The sequence below is a fragment of the Mercenaria mercenaria genome, chromosome 14 (genome assembly GCF_021730395.1).
Source record: "Mercenaria mercenaria strain notata chromosome 14, MADL_Memer_1, whole genome shotgun sequence".
Lineage (NCBI taxonomy): Eukaryota > Metazoa > Mollusca > Bivalvia > Venerida > Veneridae > Mercenaria > Mercenaria mercenaria.
The window spans coordinates 43,970,801-43,991,802 of NC_069374.1; the positions used below are offsets into that span (position 1 = coordinate 43,970,801).

A 21,002-nucleotide genomic window follows, 5' to 3' on the forward strand; every position below is an offset into this window, starting at 1 on the left:
ATGTTACTATAAATAGCTTATTTAGTAACTTGTTTTTATTATTGGCCGTAGGCAAAAAACCAAGACCACTTTTCTGTGGTACAACATGGATGGTACCTCCAATTTTTAGGTGTATTTCAAAAAAATTTGACAATATCTGTACCTTTAAGAAAATTTTCAACTATATTTTCTCATGATTCTTTTGATTGATTCGTGAATTATGATTTTTTGACCTTCTTGTCCTTACTTGCAATGATAACAGGTGAGCGATATAGGGCCATTATGCCCCTCTTGTTTGAAGAAAGTGTGGAAGTGAAATATTCAGTGAGCATGAAAGTCACCATGTGATATGAATTGTGTTGCTCAGGACTCCAGATAATTTTTTTGGCCTATGGTATTTAACTCATCTAATTCTTGCGAATAAGTAAAATGGTTAAAATCTGAAATTGACCAGGAGTATTTTTACTCCTGAAAATTTTTAAAGGGAGAAAATAAAATAGAAAGGGTTTTTTAAACTTATTTATTGAGTGTTACCCCCATGCATTTGTTGCAGTTCAGTTTCAATTCAGCATTCAAGTTTTTGCTTCTTTTTCTCTATTGGTTTGCTTTGCTTCACACTCATTTGCCAAATCCAATAGATTATTCAATACTGGTTGGGAACTATTTTCCGGACACGTTTTCATATTTCGGCTCCATTTTTCCCAAAAAAAATATTTGACATAAATGAAGCCTACACTGCACAAACTTCAGCTCCTTCCGTTTCCCGGGTGTAATCAGCACGCGTTGTGACTTAAAATATGGGTTCCAGGGGGCCTCAAATGGGTCACTAAAAGAAGTTATTTTTTTCCTCGGCAGGAAAACCAGTTGCCGGACAAATTTTTTGACAGGGGTTTTGCTGTTAATTTGATATCAAAATAAGTAATTGAACTATTTTCCACATTTCTTTATCATTCATCTCTTCAAAATGCACATGAAACATAACCAGACGTTCATTTGCAGCTACGAGAGCAAAGTGAGTTTGACTATAAAAAACTCGAATTTCGTCTAGCACGAATTCTTGATAATTCCAATACGAAATAGAATAAAAATTAGTGCAAAAACCGACAGCACTGCATATCTTACGTAACTTTTACCGTGAAATTAAAAGCAGAACATGCTATCAGCAGACAATCATTATGTAGTTTAATTATTTTCTCCCCACTTGATACCTGGGCAAGTGTGAACTACTGCGCATGCACAATTTTATCTTCATGCCCCGTTAACCCGAAAGTTGTTTTGTAAACGCAGGTCACAGAGTTATCATAAAAAAAACATTATACACCCTTTAATATGTAGTTGTTTGTTGTTGACATGAAGAACAAACTTCTAAACGATCTAGATGAAACGTTACATGAATCGCAACGAAATAAAGAGAATATTACATGTGTCCGGAAACTGGTCCTGTCTGGAAATGGTTCCCAACCAGTATACCTTTAACAATGTTTTGGGAATCATTTTTTGTTGGTTTAAAGAATGCATAGCACTTTGTTCACTTCTACATTCTTTGAAAGAGACATGTTGTTGTTTACTCCACACCGGAAGTTGATATTTTAAATAGACACCGCTTTAAAATACACTCCTTACCATCAGTATTAATTCCCAACAATTTGATTTACGCACAAATTGAGTGTATAATATAGTTAAACCTAGTAGGTTTATAGAGTACCATTCAATGCCTTTGTACGTTTAATGTGGCAGAATGAATGCCGATCGTGCTCTGTTAAATGTAAAGTATCCAGCGATTCAGATTTTTGTTTACGCTAGTAAAAAGTCATTACATGCATTTCGTAATTTCATGTACGTTTTTATACGCAAAAAATTTAGCAGACATGCTTTATATGCATTATTTCAAAGCGTAATTTACGCTAATACGCATCTTATCTGGACCCTGAATTGCTGTTATGTCAGTTAAACTTAGCAAAACAGACAAATGAAGATAAATTTGAGGCTTACTTTGCTTTTGGCAATGGGACTGATGTAAAAGGGGTGGCTTTGAATTATCCTATCGGTCAAATTATAGCATTACTGATTTATTTTTAAAAACAAAGAAAAATGAATATCTTTAAGTTTAATGTGGCAGTCTTAGTCTACATTACTTATGAAAATACTGGTAGTTTATTGCAGAATGACATGTACTGATACTGTATGATTATTTTATGATTTACAGCAACAGACACCGTGGTAACAGGCTGCTTAAGGTCATGAGAGAGATGGCACAGAGAATTATGTTTATTGACATTTGTGAACACACAAAGGTAGTCTTATATTTTGGATAAATCAGAAATGTCAGGCTGCAAGTACTCTTTGCTAAGTTTTTATACATGTATGTAAATACATCTATTAATTATCCCCTGCCGATGAAATCAGGAAGCGGGTATTGAAATGGCGTTCTCTGTCCGTGATTCCGTCCGTCCAGCCATTTCTCAGTAACTAGCAGGTAGAATTTCATCAAACTTGAAATAAACATCAACCAATATACTGCGGTGATGCCCGTCAAGTTTTTTTTGATTGATCAATTTCCCTTAGAGTTATTGCCCTTGATTTAATGAAAAATGTTCGTCTGCAGCCATTTCTCAGTAACTAGCAGTTAGAATTTCATTAAACTTGAAAGAGACATGAACCAGAATATTGGGATGATGCCCTTCAAGTTTGTTTTTGATTGGTCAATTTCCCTTAGAGTTATTGCCCTTGATTTAATGAAAAATGCACAAAATGTCCAACCGCAGCCATTTCTCAGGAACAAGCAGGTAGAATTTCATCAGACTTGAAATAAACATGAGCCAACATACTGCAATGATGCCCGTCAAGTCTTTCTTTTTTGATTGGTCAATTTCCGTTAGAGTTATTCCCCTTGATTAATGAAAATCACGTCTGCGTCCATCTCAGAAACATTGTTAGAATTTCATGAAACTTGAAATAAATATGAACCAACATACTTTGATGATGCCCCCCATGTTCTTTTTTTTATTGGTCAATTTTCCATAGAGTTATTGCCATTTAATTGTTTAAAAATCCACAGATTTGTACATAAAAACCAACCAATTGGAAGAATTTCATTATAAACATGTGAAGTTGTGAACCTACACCTGGTCGCCACCTTGCCTTGGTCACACCCCCTCCCCCTCTCAACCCCATCCCCTCCCCCCCCCCCCCCCCCCCAAAAAAATAAAAAAAAATCATTCTTTTTTTATTTCTTTTTTTAAAACATGTAAAGTTGTACCATTCTCTCACCCCCCAACGTCTCCAACGGTCATGCCCCCACCTTTTTCATTGCATTCCCCTTTTTTTTCATTTTTCAGTTTTTCCCTCTTTTTTCCCCCCCCCCCCCCCCCCCCCCCCCCCCCCCCCCCCCCCCCCCCCCCCCCCAAAAAAAAAAAAAAAAAAAAAAAAAACATTCATTTTCTGTTGATTTGATTTTGACTAATGAAATTATTTGCTTCCTTGTAACATTCTTAACTTTTTGCCGGATATTTTTTTTTGCCGTTCCTCACCACAGACCCTTTTGGCGGGGGATATCAATTCATCAAATTTGCTTGTTCAGTTAGCATTGCAATCCATTTTTCAGCAATATTTCAAGGTATGCTTTTATCGGAAATTAAACAAGAGGTCTTAAAGAGCCAAGCCTTTGTTTGACTGTATTTAAAAGACTGATGTCCTTCCATCAGATTTGGTCATTTAGCACATGTTTGACTGTAATTAAGAAATGGTGACCTTAATGTGCAGTCAGTCATCTTCACAGGTTTCGCTGTACATTGGTCCGGTGGCCTTGGTTTAAAATTTGTCACCAGATTAGGACTGAAGTACTAATGGGGGTTTTGTTCAAAAATGTGGTCATCAGTATGGGTTTTAATCAGTATTCAAGGCTTCACAAGTACTTGAGATTTAATTTGTGACCTCAGTGCCGCTCGAGTTCATAAGAATCAAAAGACCTTAAAATCGCTTTTTGGGTCATCAGAACAGGTTGGCAGTACTAAAAAGAAAAGGTGCCCTTTGGTTTTGCATATGGTCATCAACCCAAAGGGGTTCACATGTGTTCATCACTACATGTATGATTGTTATTAAAAAGTCTGGTGGCTTTGGTCCACAGGTGGTCATGAGCAAAGGTTGACTGTGCTTAGAGCCCAGTGGTTTTGGTGGATAATGACATCAGCACAGGTTTAACCCTATTTATTAGCTTGGCGGCCCTTTGGTTATATGTAATCATCAGCACAGGTTTAACATTACTTGAGAGTTTATGTGCGATAACCAACTCAGGTTGACTGTACATAAGAACCTGGAGAAGTTTGTTCATATTTTGGTCTTCAGAACAGATTTAAAAGTACTTAAGTATAATGTGACCTTGATTTAGATGTGGTTTTCAGAACAGATTTGACAGTACTTAAAAATAAGATGACCTTTGTTTACATGTGGTCTGCAGAACTGGTTTGACAGTACTTAAGAAAAAGGTGACCTTGGTTTACATGTGGTATTCAGAACATGTTTGACAGTACTTAAGTATAAGGTGACTTGGTTTATATGTGGTCTTCAGAACAGGTTTGACAGTAATTAAGAATAAGGTTACATTGGTTTATATATGGTCTGCAGATTTGGTTTGACAGTATGAGGTGACCATGGTTAATATATGGTCTTTAGAACAGGTTTGACAGTACTTTAAGCTAAGGTAACCTTGGTTTACATGTGGTCTACTGAACAGGTTTTGACAGTACTTAAGAACAAGGTGAAATTGGTTAACATGTGGTCATCACAACAAGTTTCATAGTAATGAAGAATAAGGTGACCTTGGTTTACATGTGGTATTCAGAACATGTTTGACAGTACTTGAGATGAGCTGGTGACCTTGGTTAATATGTGGTCTTTAGAACAGGTTTGACAGTACTTTAAAATAAGGTTTCCTTTGTTTACATGAGTGTGGTCTTCTGAAAAGGTTTGACAGCTTTTAAGAATAAAGTGAACTTGGTTTACATGTGGTCTTTAGAACAAGTTTGACATTGCTTAAGAATAAGGTGACCTTGGTTTACATCTGGTCTTCAGAAAAAGCTTTGACAGTAATTAAGAATAAGGTAAGGTTACATAATATTATACATGCACTTTGAACTTTATTATAATTTTCTCCTGGCTTCATTACACTAATCTTTAAGGCAAAAATAGCCCAAGTTGGCACGTTGTGCGCGACCTGCCATTTATTTTTTGCACAATAGCTCAATTAACACTTTAAATACGTCTACATTTTTTTTTACTCAGAAAACATGCTGGCAACAATATGAACATGGCCTCTGGCTACATTAGATCCACAATGCGTTAGGAAGTGTTCAAAATCTTTTATGAAATTTTTTGCTTAAAACTTGACTTGTTGAAGTTGTTTTGCGCATTTTAGGAGATGTTTAGTTTTCATTAAAAGTTTATCTTATTTGCAGAGCATTATGGTATAGATGTCAGATATCTTTACTCCATAGCAATATCTGTCTTAGGGAAACCTGTACATCATCAGTTCTATCCCTTGATTTTATAAAGAAAAATAAGGACTTTTGATTGTATTTTATTATCATATCTGTGGATCTTCATGAAACTTTACAGAAATATATATCGATCACTAAAGCTACACGTGCATCATTCCTTGGGATTTTTGAAGCAAAAGTAAAAAAATACACTAGTAAACAAATAAAGATTTCAAGGTTACATTGATATAAAAACCTACAAACCCTGTCCACAATTTCAATGCAATTATGTATACTTGTATAGTAGTTCATATATAAGCACATGTCTCTCCATTACAACTGGTCAAAATTGATAACCAGCTGAGTCCTCCTTGAAGTTAATCAAGTTTGCCAAAATTTAGTGTCCTTTTCTAACTTCCGCAGTTCCTATGTCAGAGGTAAGTTGCAGCGTCTGACATATTTAATATTACATAATACCATATTTATATTCTAACTGTTCGGCACTGTTGTTTTCAAAATTTTTACCACATTTGTTTTTAAAAGCAAAATATTAGATCTATAAATTGCTTTTAAAGCAAAAAGGCTTGAAGTGTTCCTGAGCAACTTATGGATTTTTAAGGTGGAATAGCATTTTGTATTTTTTTTACAACCCGAGTATGTTTTTGATATCATTTTAAAGTAGAAGTTAACTCAGCCATGCATGTGTAACTTTTTTTTTGGTTATTAGTGAAACATTTTAGCTATGATGTCGCAAACATTACCTTTCACGTCTGTTTTTGCGCCACGTTCAAAAGCAATAAAAAATAGGTTTATTTTCTCTCATTTGTTTATTTTTAGCTCACCTGTCACAAAGTGACAAGGTGGGCTTTTGTGATGGCGCAGCGTCCGTCGTGCGTGCGTGCGTGCGTGCGTAAACTTTTGCTTGTGTCCACTCTAGAGGTCACATTTTTCATGGGATCTAAGTCTAGGTCATTTGATGATATCTAGGTCAAGTTCGAAACTGGGTCATGTGCAGTCAAAACCTAGGTCAGTAGGTCTAAAAATAGAAAAACCTTGATGATATCTAGGTCAAGTTAAAAACTGGGTCACGTGCGGTCAAAAACTAGGTCAGTAGGTCTAAAAATAGAAAAACCTTGTGACCTCTCTAGAGGCCATACTTGTGAATGGATCTTCATAAAAATTGATCAGAATATTCATCTTGATGATATCTAGATCAAGTTCGAAACTGGGTCAAGTGCGGTCAAAAACTAGGCCAGTAGGTCTAAAAATAGAAAAACTTTGTGACCTCCCTAGGGGCCATATTTTTCAATGGATCTTCATGAAAATTGGTCAGAATGTTCAGCTTGATGATATCTAGGTCAAGTTCAAAACTGGGTCACATGCGATCAAAAACTAGGTCATTAGGTCTAAAAATAGAAAAACCTTGTGACCTCTCTAGAGACCATATTTTTCAATGGATCTTCATGGATGTTGGTCTGAATGTTCACGTTGATGATATCTAGATCAAGTTTGAAAGTGGGTCACGTGCGGTCAAAAACTAGGTCATTAGGTCTAAAAATAGAAAAACATAGTGACCTCTCTAGAAGCCATATTTTTCAATGGATCTTCATGAAAATTAGTCAGAATGTTCATCTTGATGATATCTAGGTCAAGTTCGAAACTGGGTCACGTGCGGTCCAAAACTAGGTCAGTAGGTCTAAAAATAGAAAATCCTTGTGACCTCCCTAGAGGCCATATTTTTCAATGGATCTTCATGAAAATTGGTCAGAAAGTTTACCTTGATGATATCTAGGTCAGATTTGAAACTGGGTCACGTGCGGTCAAAAACTAGATCAGTAGGTCTAAAAATAGAAAAACTTTGTGACCTCTCTAGAGGCCGTATTTTTCAATGGATCTTCATGAAAATTGGTGAGAATGTTTACCTTGATGATATCTAGGTCAAGTTCGAAACTGGGTCACATGCGATCAAAAACTAGGTCATTAGGTCTAAAAATAGAAAAACCTTGTGACCTCTCTAGAGACCATATTTTTCAATGGATCATCATGAAAGTTGGTCTGAATGTTCACCTTGATGATATCTAGATCAAATTTGAAAGTGGGTCACGTGCAGTCAAAAACTAGGTCATTAGGTCTAAAAATAGAAAAACCTAGTGACCTCTCTAGAAGCCATACTGTTCAGGAGATCTTGATGAAAATTGGTGAGAATGTTCAACTTGATGATATCTAGGTCAAGTTCGAAACTGGGTCACATGCCATCAAAAACTAGGTCAGTAGGTCAAATAATAGAAAAACCTTGTGACCTCTCTAGAGGCCATATTTTTCAAATGATCTTCATGAAAATTGGTCAGAATTTATATCTCGATGATGTCTAGGTCAAGTTCAAAACTGGGTCACATGAGCTCTAAAACTAGGTCACTATGTCAAATAATAGAAAAAACGACGTCATGCTCAGTTCAAAACTGGGTCATGTGGGGACAGGTGAGCGATTCAGGACAATCATGGTCCTCTTGTTCTATTTACAGCAATGAAACTTAAATCTTTATGTGTGTTATACAAAGGTCTACGACGCTAGACGGTTTTTGTCAATTTTGTTTTCAAATTTATGGAAAAAAATGAAGGAGAACGACATTCTCAGTTGTTTAGGTATTTAGAAAAAATGGCACACTTGTCTAATTAACAAAAAAAACAACTTGAATTTTTTTTGCCAAGTTTTAGATAAACTTATGTTTGATCAAATATTAAAAAATTAAGTACTTTTACCATCCACTTATTTTTAATCCCTTGCCCGGTGGGGGTTATATGAATGGTCTCCGTCCTTCCGTCTGTCAGTCTGTAACACTTTCGTATCTGCTCCATATCTCCTTAACCTCTTGAAGGATTTTCATGAAACTTGGATCAAAGGATCACCTCATCAACTCATGAGTCAGCCATGTCTGCTAAAGGTCAAGGTCACAACTCAAGGTCAAAGGTATTAGCCTTCAATTTCGTGTCCGCTCTGTGTCTCTTAAACCCCTTGAATGAATTTAATAAAATTTGGATCAAATGATCACCTCTTCAAGAGGATGTGCAGAACTCATGCGTCAGCCATGCAAACTCAAGTTCAGTGTCACAACTTAGGGTTAAATGTTTTAGCCTTCCATTTTGTGTCCGCACTATGTCTCCTAAACCCCTTGAAGGAATTTTATAAAACTTGGGTCAAATGATCACCTCTTTAAGAGGATGTGCAGAACTTATGAGTCAGGCATGCCGACTCAAGGTCAAGGTCACAACTTAGGGTTAAATGTTTGAGCCTTCCATTTTGTGTCTGCTCTGTTTCTCCGTAACCCCTAAAAGGATTTTCATGAAACTGGTCATATGATCACTTTATCGGTATAGTGTGCAGAACTTATGAGTCAGCAATGTTGGCTTAAGGTCAAGGTCACAACTCAGAGTCGAAGGTTTGAGCCTTCCATTTTGTGTCCGCTCTGTATCTCCTAATCCCCTTGAAGGATTCATATGAAACCAGGGTCAAATGATCACCTCATCAAGAAGATGTGCAGAACTCATGAGTCAGCCATTTCGGCTCAGGGTCAAGGCTATAATGGTTTGAGCATTCCATTTTTTGTCCACTCTGTATCTCCTAAACCCCTTGAAGGATTTTCATTAAACTTGGGTCAAATGATTACCACATCAAGAACTCATGAATTAGCTATATCACTTCAAGGTCAATGTCACAACTCAAGGTCAAATGTCAAACCTCTTGGAAGGATTTTTATGAAACTTGGATCAAATGATCACCTCATCAAGATGATATGCTGGATTCATGAGTCAGTAATGTAAGTTCAAGGACAAGGTCACAGCTCAAGGTCAAAGGTTTACCCTTTCACTATCCATAACAGTGGCTGGGGATTCAGACTGCCTTGATAAATTAATGGTTTATTTAACATATCTCTCAGTAAAATGAGATGTCAAAATATAACGCATAAAACTCTATCTAATTAACGTTGCGTCAATCATGTCAATAGAATAATATGGATGAACAGTCACAATACGTTTTCACTCACGATCTAATTGTATGCGCATAATTGAATTATGACAGAAATATCAAAGTATCAAGCTTTTAAAAGTATTTTTGCATTATGTATTGTTTTTAGCTCACATGAGCACAAAGTGCTCAGGGTGAGGTATTGTGATCGCTCACCGTCCAGCGTCCGTTCATCCACACTTTCCTTTAAACAACATCTCCTCCTTAACCAACAGGCCAATTTTGATGAAGCTTCACAGGGATGTTCCTTGGATGGTCTTCTTTAAAAAAATTTCAAAGAATTGAATTCCATACAGAATTCTGGTTGCCATGGCAACCAAAAGGAAAAACTTTGAAAATTTTCTTGTCCAAAACCGCAAGGAGTAGAGCCTCTATATTTGGCATGTAACATCATCTAATGGTCCTCTACCAAGATTGTTCAAATTATTTCCCTGGGGTGAAAAGAGGCCCTGCCCCGGGGGTTCCAAGTTTTACATAGTCTTATATAGGAATTTTTTTTATAAATCTCCTTGTCTGAAACTGCACAGCCTAGGCTTTTGATATTTGGTATGTTGGGTTGCCTAGTGGTCCTCTACCAAGATTATTCAAATTATGCCCCCCCCCCCCCTCCCGAGTTGAAACGAGGCCCCACCCAGGGTGTCCCAAGTTTTACATAGACTTATATAGGAAAAAACTTTAAAAATCTTCTTGTCTGAAATCACAAGACCTAGGCCTTTGATATTCGGTACGTAGCATTGCCTTGTGGTCCTCCTCCAAGATTGTTCAAATTATGCCCCTGGGGTGAAAAGAGGCCCTGCCCTAGGGGTTCCAAGTTTTACATAGACTTATATAGGAATTTTTTTTTAAAAATCTTCTTGTCTGAAAGTTCAAGGCCTAGGCCTTTGATATTTGGTCTGTAGCATTGCCTAGTGGATCTCTAACAAGATTGTTCAAATTATGTCTCTGGGGTGAAAAGAGGCCCTGCCCCGGGGGTCACTTGTTATATGAGTTATATAGGAAAACATACTTCAAAAATTATCAGATCATATTTCCTAGACTGTTTAATTATAAAATTACCTGATGACCCCAAGTATTTAGGGGTCACCTGACTGTGACCTTGACCTACTGACCTACTTTCTTGTTTTTAGCTCATTAGCAATAACACAGATCTGTAAGTGAAAAATGTCATGCATATCACAATTTCCATTTGATTAAACATTTGATATAGGTTTTTTCGCGCAATATCGATGCAATCATATCGCACATCTATGAATGTTTAAAAAGTTGCATAGCTTTTACAAATGAATTCCATCTTTTTGCCCCCTACACATAGCTTCAAGTATAACTTAACAGATTTATGTTTATGCCCCCACTTTTGAGGGGAGCATATAGATTTGCCCTTGTCTGAATCAGAACGTCCGTCCGTCCGAGAATGTTGTGTCATGCGTAGCTCCAAAAGTATTTGACATAGAGTCACAAAACTTTACAGGATTGTTGGTCAGCATGTGTAGTTGTGCACCTGGGGTTTCGCGTCTGGATTCATTCAGTCTTGTAGGAGTTATGGCCCTGACTTAGTTAAAAATTGATCATTTTAATATTGTGTCGCGCGTAGCTCCTAAAGTATTTGACCTAGAGTCACCAAAATTTACAGGAATGTTGGTCAGCATGTGCAGTTGTGCACCTGGGGTTTTGCATCCGGATTCGTTCAGTCATGTAGGAGTTATGGCCCCTGACTTAGTTAAAAATTGGTCGTTTTAATGTTGTGTCGCGCGTAGCTCCAAAAGTATTTGACCTAAAGTCACCAAAGTTTAAAGGAATGTTGGTCAGCATTTGCGGTTGTGCACCTGGGGTTTCGCGTCTGGATTCATTCAGTATTGTGGGAGTTATGGCCCCTGACCTAGGAAAAAAATTGTGTCCTTTGTCATGTAGTGGGGGCATCTGTGTCCCATGGACACATTTCTAGTTTACAATTGTATTTTAAGCTTGCACAATGAAATAGCACAAGCTATCGAATTTTGAATTTCAACAATTCGGGAGTTTAAAGAAATATGAAATGGAATGCTACAATATGTGCACTTACAATGGCGCTGAAATGTATACTAAAATTGTATTTGCTAACGTGAATTTCACTTCGTATCAAAATATGATGACAATGAATTCATTATTTTTGATCTGTTTGTTAAACTAGCACTTTTTCTGACCTTCTCAGTTAATATGGCGCATATACCCTGCTTACAGTTGGGACAGTGTGCCAGTTTAAGCATTTCATACTGTTTGAACAAAGTTGCTAATAATGTGAATGCTAACATACTTTTATATCTTTATTCTTTATAGAAAAATTTCTGTCTACAAACAAGATCCAACTTTACAGTGTAAATATTTTAAGGGTACCAGCACTGTACAATGCAATGTTATGTTTAGTAGAAAGACATTTATTTAAATCAAATCATCTTATCTCGAGCCAACGACGTCTTATATTGAGGTCATGATATCTTATCTCAAGCGCATGACATCTAATCTTGTGTACATTTTTGATTCTATCTTCATAATATTTGGTCAGAATGTTTGTTATGAAGTCTTGAACGATTTTAAATTTGGGTCACGTGGGGTCAGAAACTAGGTCACTTGGTCAGATCCTAGGAAAAGCTTGTATACACTCTAGAGGTTACTTTTTTGCTCCAATCTTCCCAAAACTTTGTCAGAATGTTTATTTTCATTTAATAACATTTGGACAAGTTTGACTCTAGGTCATGGGGGTAAAAAACAAGGTCAAATGAAAGAAAATGATTGTTAACACTGACAAGAGGCCACGTTTTTTGGTCCAATCTTAATGAAAATTAGTCAGAATACTTGTCTCCGTGAAATCACTAGGTAAAACATGTTTACACTGTTATGGTGTGTAACACAGGTGAGTGACCTAGGGCAATCTTGGCCCTCTTGTTAAGTATTATATAGAATATTCTTATGAAAACCATCCCGCATTGTATCTAAGAATGCACTTTGAGGTCACTTTTTGTTTGTCGGATAGGGGACAGAGTCAGTGACTAAATAGAATACTTTTTTGTCTTGAATATATAAAACTTTGGCAAAATTAAATGAGTCGTTTTCCTGTTAATTAAACGAGTGTGTGATTTTTTCAATAAACTAAAATTTTCAGAATGTCGTTTTTTTTTTTCTTTTTTCCATCATTTTGAAAACAAAAGTGACAAATACTGTCCAGTGCCGTAGACCTTTATATAACACACATAATTATGTAAGTTTCTTTGCTGTAAATTGAAAAATAGGCAATTGAGAGAAAGCAAGCGAATGAAGTACTGCTAATTTTTTTAAATTGCAACACAGAGTCCCCTGCTGGAAGGCACCTAATTTTCTCGTCTGCAGTATAACATAATGAACTGAAATCTGTCAACAATGTATAAACAATATTGTACTATATATATAGTGGACGCAACTTGACCCCGATGGTTGACCTTTGTATTATAGTACATAATGAGGCACAACCTATTATTGAAAAGGAGTGTACGTAAAACACGACTCGAGCTGCACGAGAAAAAGGAAATATCAATTTGTGTAAATATAAATTAGTGTATTGGAAAGCTTTAACTGATCAAATGTAAGTATATGTACTTTGATAATGCTCTGTAAACAAACCAATACCATATAAATGTATACGGCTACCCTAAGCACCCTTGATTTCTAAAATGAAATAATCGATATGAATAATCAGCCTAAGGTCAACCATCGCGGTCAAGTTGCAACTACTATACAATATGTTATAACAAAACACTTGGATTAAAATTTGTACATACAAAAATTATAGAAGTTGTTTTCATATAGCAATTTTTGGCCGGTTATGAAAAAAGGTATCATATAGGTAATTTATAGTAAAAAAAAACAAATTCTATATACGTCCACACAAAACTCTTTACCAGGTATATTATGTCAGATATTACACCTAAAAATTGGATGTAACGTGCATGTTGTACCACAAAAAACTGATCTCAGTTTTTCCCTACGTAATAAATAAGTTACAATATAAGCTATTTATAGTAACAACATAGGGACATAATTCTAAAAACAAAGGTGCATCATAGTGGTGAACATTTGTGCCAAGTTACATCAAAATCCCTCCATGCATGAAGAAGGAATGCTCCGGACAAAGTCATTCTTGAATTTGGCATTTGACCTCTAAATGTGACCTTGACCATAGACATAGGGACCTGGTTCTTGCACAAAACAAGCCATTTCATGGTAGTGAACATTTATGCCAAGTTACAGCAAAATCCCTTCATGCATGAAGAAGTGTTCCAGACCAAGTCATTCTTGTATCTGACCTTTGGGCTCTATGTGTGACCTTGACATCTGACCTAGGCACCAGGTTGTTGCCCATGGCACTCCGTCTCGTAGTGGCAAACATTGTGCCAAGTAATATTCAAATCCTGTTTTGCATGACAAAGTTATACACTGGACAGGAAAAATGTCCCATTGACCTTTTATCTCAAAGGGTGATCTTGACCTTTTAGTTAAGGCTCTGGGTTTTACGCATGACACTCTGTCTAATCATGGGGAATATTTATGCCAAGTAATATTCAAAATCCCTTGATGGATGACAGGATTCTGGACCGGACAGGAAAACAACCCTATTGACCTTTGACCTCCAATTGTGACCTTAACCTTTGAGCTAGGGGTCCGAGTTTTGCGCATGACACGTCATCTCATCATGTGGAACATTTTTGCCAAGTAATATTGAAATACCTTCATGGAAGGCAGAGTAATAGAATGGACACAAAACAGACCCTGTTCATGCCATTTTAACATTTGACTGCCAAGTGTGACCTTGACCTTTAGGCTAGGGGTCTGAAAGCTGTGCATGATTTATTGTCTTATTATGAGATACATTTGTGCCAAGTAATATTAAAATCCCTTCATGGATGGCAGAGTTATGGACCAGACAGGAAAAAGGCCCTGTTGACATTTGACCTCCAACTGTGACCTTTAAGCTAGGGGTCTGGGTTTTGCACATGACACGTCGTCTCATCATGGGGAACATTTATGCCAGGTAATATTAAAATCCCTTCATGGATGACAGATTTAATGACCTGACACAAAATTGCGGACGGACGGAAAGACAGATGTAATGACGGACGGATGGAAAAGCGCATTCCTATAGTCCCAGAAACTGGTTTTCAACCAGTAGGGGACTAATAAACCAATTTTTTATCGCTTTTCAACATGCCGTCAAAACGGACATGCATTGTAAATTTTGCGACGTCATAGCTAAAAAGTTCCACTAATAACCAAGAAAACAGTTACACATTCATGGCTGGGTAACTTCTACTTTAATATGATATCAAAATCATATGCGGGTTGTAAAAAAATTACAAAGTGCTATTCCACCTTAATGTCTGGTTGTCAAGCAATTTTGTTTTAGGTTGTAGACATTGAAGTGATAAATTTGCAAACTGTTAATTCTTGTTTCAGTTCTGGTCCAACAGAGACAAATATTTCTAAACCAGCAGGCAATGGAGCTCTCCATTATTGATTAGAAGGGTATTACAACATCGACATTCAGGAAAACCTGGCCTTATTAACATGTAGAGGTCTTTCATCTAAGATCATGTAAGTTAAATGATACAACAAAAGTGATAATTCTACTTTGCAAGTTACTATATTAAAAAAATTAAAAACGTATTCTACATACGTTCAGAATCTCGTATATCATTTCATGTAACACAATTCTATATTTTGCATTTTACTCAAAGAGCATGCAATGAAAAGTGTTGAATGGATACAGTATCTTAACCAATTTTTAGCTCACCTGAGCACGTACTGCTTAAAGTGAGGTATTGTGACCGGTCAATTGTCCAGCGTCGTGTTTTGTCCGGTGTGCGTCAACTTTTGCCTTGTTCAAACTCTAGATGACACTCGGGTCTTTATGAAACTTGGTCAGAATGTCTTGATTTTGAAACTAGGTTATGTTGGGATAAAAACTAGGTCAATATACCAGATCAAAGGAAAATCTTGTTTACACTCCAAAGTCCAAATGTTTAGGTTTGAAAGTTGGTCAGAATGTTTCTCTTGATGACCTCTAGGTTAAGTTTTGAATATGGGTCATGTCAGGTCAAAATCTAGGTCACACGGTCAAATCAGAGAAAAAGCTTGTTAATTAGGCCACATTTATGACCCTATCTTCGTGAAACTTGGTCAAAATGTTTGTCAAGTTAGAATATTGGTCATCTGGGGTCAAAAACTGTGTCATCCGATCAAAAACTGAAGAAAAGTCTCGTGTATGCTGCATTTTTGCACTGGATCTTCATGAAATTTAGTCAGAATGTTTGTTTTGATGACCTCTAAGTCAAATATTAATATAGGTAATCTTGGGTCAAAACCTTGGTCACCGGGTCAAATCAAAGAAAAACAAGGGCTGCCTTTTTCACTGGATCTTGATGAATCACCAAGTCTTAGATGATTTTGAATCTGGGTCAATAAATAGTTCATCTGGGCAAATCAAAGGTTTACTTTCTACAGGCCACTTATTTGCTCCAATCTCACGAAACAGGCAGAATGTTCGTCTTTATAAAATTTTAGACTAGGTGTCATTTGGTCAAGTCAAAGAAAATGCTTCTTTACAATCAAGAAGCCACTTTGATAGTCCAATCTTAATGCAAATCATTCAAAATTTTGTCTTCATGAAATCTCAGACAGGTTAAAAATGGATCAGGTTGGGGCAAAAACTAAGTCACTTGGCCAAATCAAAGAAAAATCTTGTTGACACTCTAGAGGACATTTAATTGCTCAAATCTTTATGAAACTTGGTCAGAATATTATCTTCTTGCATGCTCGGATGAGTTTGAATCTGTGGTATATGGTATCAAAACTGGGTCACTAGGTCAAACATGTTTACACTGTTATGGTAGGTTACTCAGCTGAGCAACCAAGGGTCATCTTGGCTCCCTTGTTGAACAACGTACATTGTCATTTGAAACATTTATCCATAGCACTATACAAACAACTGTTCGGAAACGTTTTATATTTATTACAAATCTTTCAAACTAACAAAACATGTTTACAGTGTTTTCAGAGCACCAGCTGCAATCCAGAACCTAGAATTCAGCGCCACTAAGTAGTAAATTCATAGACCATTAGTTTTACGTCCAGGATCCCTCTTCAACTGAAAATTTATCAGACAATGGTTGTACAGTTATATCTGGATCTCAAGACATTTACGTAACAGTAACTTAGTCTTTACAGTCAACCAATTCTACTAGACTTAAGTAGACAAAGACTGATGAAAGTACTAAGGTGGATCCCAGTTTAACTGAGAAGTAACTAAGCTTGCAGACCAGCAGTTGTGCATAACTATTTGCTTACCAGCTCCTATGAAATTGTATGTAATGTTTAAAAGAAAGTTTTTCGATACAGCAATATGAATCTGAATTAGAATAATGGGCCTCGCAGTGCAATTCTATTTAAACAAAGAAGTTGAGATTTTAAAACCAGTAAATATAGAATCACCTGTAGTGATTAGCGACTTCTTTAATTCTTTTGATTATGTGGATGTTTATGTTTTTAAATTTGAACCCAAGATGGAAACATTCAGATATTGTTATGTTTTTTTAGCTCACATCAGTACAAAGAGGGCTGGATGAACTCATAACAGCTTGTCTAATCATACATAACACATAATGAATGTACAAATTATATATGTCATACCATGTGTGTCTTTCGCTCTGTCAGTTCATATGCTGCCATTTGTTTATTCAGGACTTTGAATACTCAGGGAAATCAGAATCATTATGTTTTACATAACATGCCTTTCTTATATCTCATTTTGTACATACATGTACATAGCATAGACAATACATTTTTAGCTCGACTATTCATAGAATAGTAGCGCTATTGAACTCGCCCATGCGTCCGCGTCCATGTCCCGATTTAGTTAAGTTTTTGTATGTAAGCTGGTATCTCAGAAACCACTTGTGGGGATGAATTGAAACTTCTCACACTTATTCACTGTGATAAACTGACTTACATTGCACAGGTGAATAACTCTATTTTGCTTTTTTACAAAATTATGCCCCTTTTTTTACTTAGAAATTTTTGGTTAAGGTTTTGTATGTAAGCTGGTATCTCAGTAACCACTTGTGGGAATGGATTGAAAGTTCACACACTTATTTACTGTGATAAACTGACTTACATTGCACAGGTTCCATAACTCTATTTTGCCTTTTTACAAAATTGTGCCCTTTTTTCGACTTTTGTACTCATTCAATTTGGCAAGGCTGTTGAATAGTTGAGCATTGCTGTCCTCCGACAGCTCTTGTTAATTTATATGTAAGTATACTGTCTGTAATTCTGTAGCAGTTTCATCCTCACTTAATTGATGCTAAGCATTTTGTTACATCACTCGGGGAATACACATCTCATGTCATATTATCATATACTAGTACCTGTTTGAATTGATAGCACAGGTTTAGGCTTAAATTGGAGTAAAAAATGAGCTTACAGAAGTGTAAATATGTTCCTCTTCTAGCCTGTTATTTATTTTTTAGTTCTTGTTTGTATACTAAGATTTGAAGTGTTTTCCGTATTGTTTTGTACATAAACATGCATTGTTTAAGTTGAATTTACATGTAAATAAGTTGTCTATACATGTATATATCTTGTGTTTGGTTTTTTAGGAAGGAAATACAGATTGTTGTGTTATTATGTAGCAGACCGCATTGTAAATGAGATACTTGTATACTTACCTTATCAATATAATTTTTGAAAAAAAAACAAATATTACACAGGAGCATTTTAACATTGTGTCCGTGGTAAATTTTGTGCAAATCTTTGTCACCCTTCAGATCTGTTAACAAGGGACATAAATACAAAACACGCTTTTTTGTCTTTCAAATGAAATAAAGATATTCTGGTTAGAAAAGCTTTACAAATTTCCTTTGACCTCCACATCCTAGAAATGTTTAATGGTTTTATATTGCTTTTAAATGAGTATAGTTTTTAATGATAGTTTTAAAATGTAAAGGGTGTAAAGTGCATTCATCTTATGAATGGGGTATACAGTGTTTTAGATAGTTCAGCAATGAGTAAGAAATAAAGAAAATCAATGGTAATCATTTAGAATGCAGAAGTAAAAATTATACGAAAACAAGTAATTATAAAGAATTTGCAAATTAATGTCTTTTTTAGATAAAACCGGATCTGCTTTGATGCATTCTATGCCTCCAAAGTGTCTTTTTGACCGATTGTAATATTTCATTTTTGTTTCCATAATGGCTTTTAAACAGAGATGTGTTTTTATATACATATTCTGCTGGTATGATACACTCTTATAGTTTTCCATTATACTGCTTTCAGCAATTTAAATCAGTGTAAAGTTATATTGCATTGGCTATTGCACAGACTATAGTATACAGCATTAACTCCCCCTGTCAGCTGTTCTGATTATGATTTTTTTTATAGATTTTAACTTCCATCAAGAACTATACTCTTTTAAATTTTAATGTTGGAAATGATTTGATTTTCTTTATATATATATTTTTATTTGTAATGTACAGTTTGGACCTTGTATTTTCCAGTTACATTTGTAATTCACTTGTACATAGTTTGTATATAACATGTTTCATTTATGTCAAAATGCATAGTAAGTTGTAAGTGCTCTCAATAACAAGTTGGGCCCTGGCAGACGAGTGATTTAGGAGGCTGACTTCGAGTCACGTACTTGCTCCTCTCTACTTACGGTTTGAAATGGGTCAGTGGTTCTACCTAGATATCAGCCAATGCATGAATATGATGGGAGCACTGGGTACACTTGGGCCCCACCATATCAAAAGCAGAGAAGTTGTTTTATGACATGATTGTGTTGACTGGATGTTAAACATGATAAAATGATAAAACATACTCTCAATTTATCAATGATGTCCGCTGCCAAGCTAACCATTTCAAAGGATTTTGGAATTGTGTATTTGTCAAACTTGTAAATATGTAAATAAACATCCCATTTTTTTGCTGAGGTTGTGAATATGAATGGGCAGCAGTGCTTAAAGTTTTGTTTCAATGTGTAATTTATGTACATTTTATTGTTTATTTACCGCTGGTGTAACAGACTCTGTGTTACAGTTCAGTCTTTAGAATAGTGCAGTTAAATAGGTTAAACTAGTTTAGTTACTGTCTGTTCTGTATATATGTATACATATACATATATTTCTGTGTGTACATACATGTAATTTTATTCAGTTAAGCTTTGATGTAAAAAAGTGTATATTATTTTTGTCTTCATTCAGACAATGATAATGTTTGAAATATAATGGGGAATTTGTTAAATGAACTCAGTATTATGAGTATACGCTATTTAGTCCAAGAGCATGAGAAGGGAAATAACTGTTGTAATGTGGAATTTGTTAAATGAACTCAGTATTATGAGTATACGCTTTTTAGTCCATGAGCATAAGAAGGGAAATAACTATTGTAATGTGAATTTGTTAAATAAACTCAGTATCATGAGTATACACTTTTTAGTCCAAGAGTGTGAGAAGGGAAATAACTGTTGTAATGTGAATTTGTTAAATGAACTCAGTATTATGAGTATACGCTTTTTAGTCCAAGAGTGTGAGAAGGGAAATAACTGTTGTAATGTGAATTTGTTAAATGAACTCAGTATTATGAGTATACGCTATTTAGTCCAAGAGCATGAAAAGGGAAATAACTGCTGTAATGTGAATTTGTTAAATAAACTCAGTATTATGAGTATACGCTTTTTAGTCCAAGAGCATGAGAAAGGAAATAACTGCTGTAATGTGAATTTGTTAAATAAACTCAGTATCATGAGTATATGCTTTTTAGTCCAAGAGCATGAGAAGGGAAATAACTGCTGTAATGTGGACTTTGTTAAATAAACTCAGTATGATGAGTATATGCTTTTTAGTCCAAGAGCATGAAAAGGGAAATAACTGCTGTAATGTGGACTTTGTTAAATAAACTCAGTATGATGAGTATATGCTTTTTAGTCCAAGAGCATGAGAAGGGAAATAACTGCTGGAATGTGGAATTTGTTAAATGAACTCAGTATCATGAGTATACGCTATTAAGTCCAAGAGCATGAGAAGGGAAATAACTGCTGTAACATGGAATTTGTTAAATGAACTCAGTATCATGAGTATAAGCTATTTAGTCCAAGAGCATGAGAAGGGAAATAACTGCTGTAATGTGGAATTTGTTAAATGAACTCAGTATCAAGAGTATACGCTATTTAGTCCAAGAGCATGAGAAGGGAAATAACTGCTGTAATGTGGAATTTGTTAAATGAACTCAGTATCACGAGTATACGCTTTTTAGTCCAAGAGCATGAGAAGGGAAATAACTGCTGTAATGTGGAATTTGTTAAATGAACTCAGTATCACGAGTATACGCTTTTTAGTCCAAGAGCATGAGAAGGGAAATAACTGCTAGAGTAGAATGTGACCTGTTCTAAATATCGGACAATTGTTCGATTACCACTGTTATTACCACTGTTTCCACCAGGTAACGATTATTCCATAGAAAAA

General features: G+C 35.7%; 1 long non-coding RNA gene across 2 annotated transcripts; it reads left to right on the forward strand.

The window, feature by feature from the left end:
- Positions 1-2,104: 2,104 nt before the first annotated feature.
- Positions 2,105-20,287, forward strand: LOC128548474 (uncharacterized). Of its 2 annotated transcripts, none has more exons than XR_008367070.1 (3): positions 2,105-2,273; positions 14,938-15,075; positions 16,538-20,287. It is a non-coding gene; the product is annotated as an uncharacterized LOC128548474 (long non-coding RNA). The 2 variants fall into 2 exon arrangements; XR_008367071.1 differs by lacking the exon at positions 2,105-2,273 and adding an exon at positions 5,771-5,890.
- The last annotated feature ends 715 nt before the right edge of the window (positions 20,288-21,002 follow it).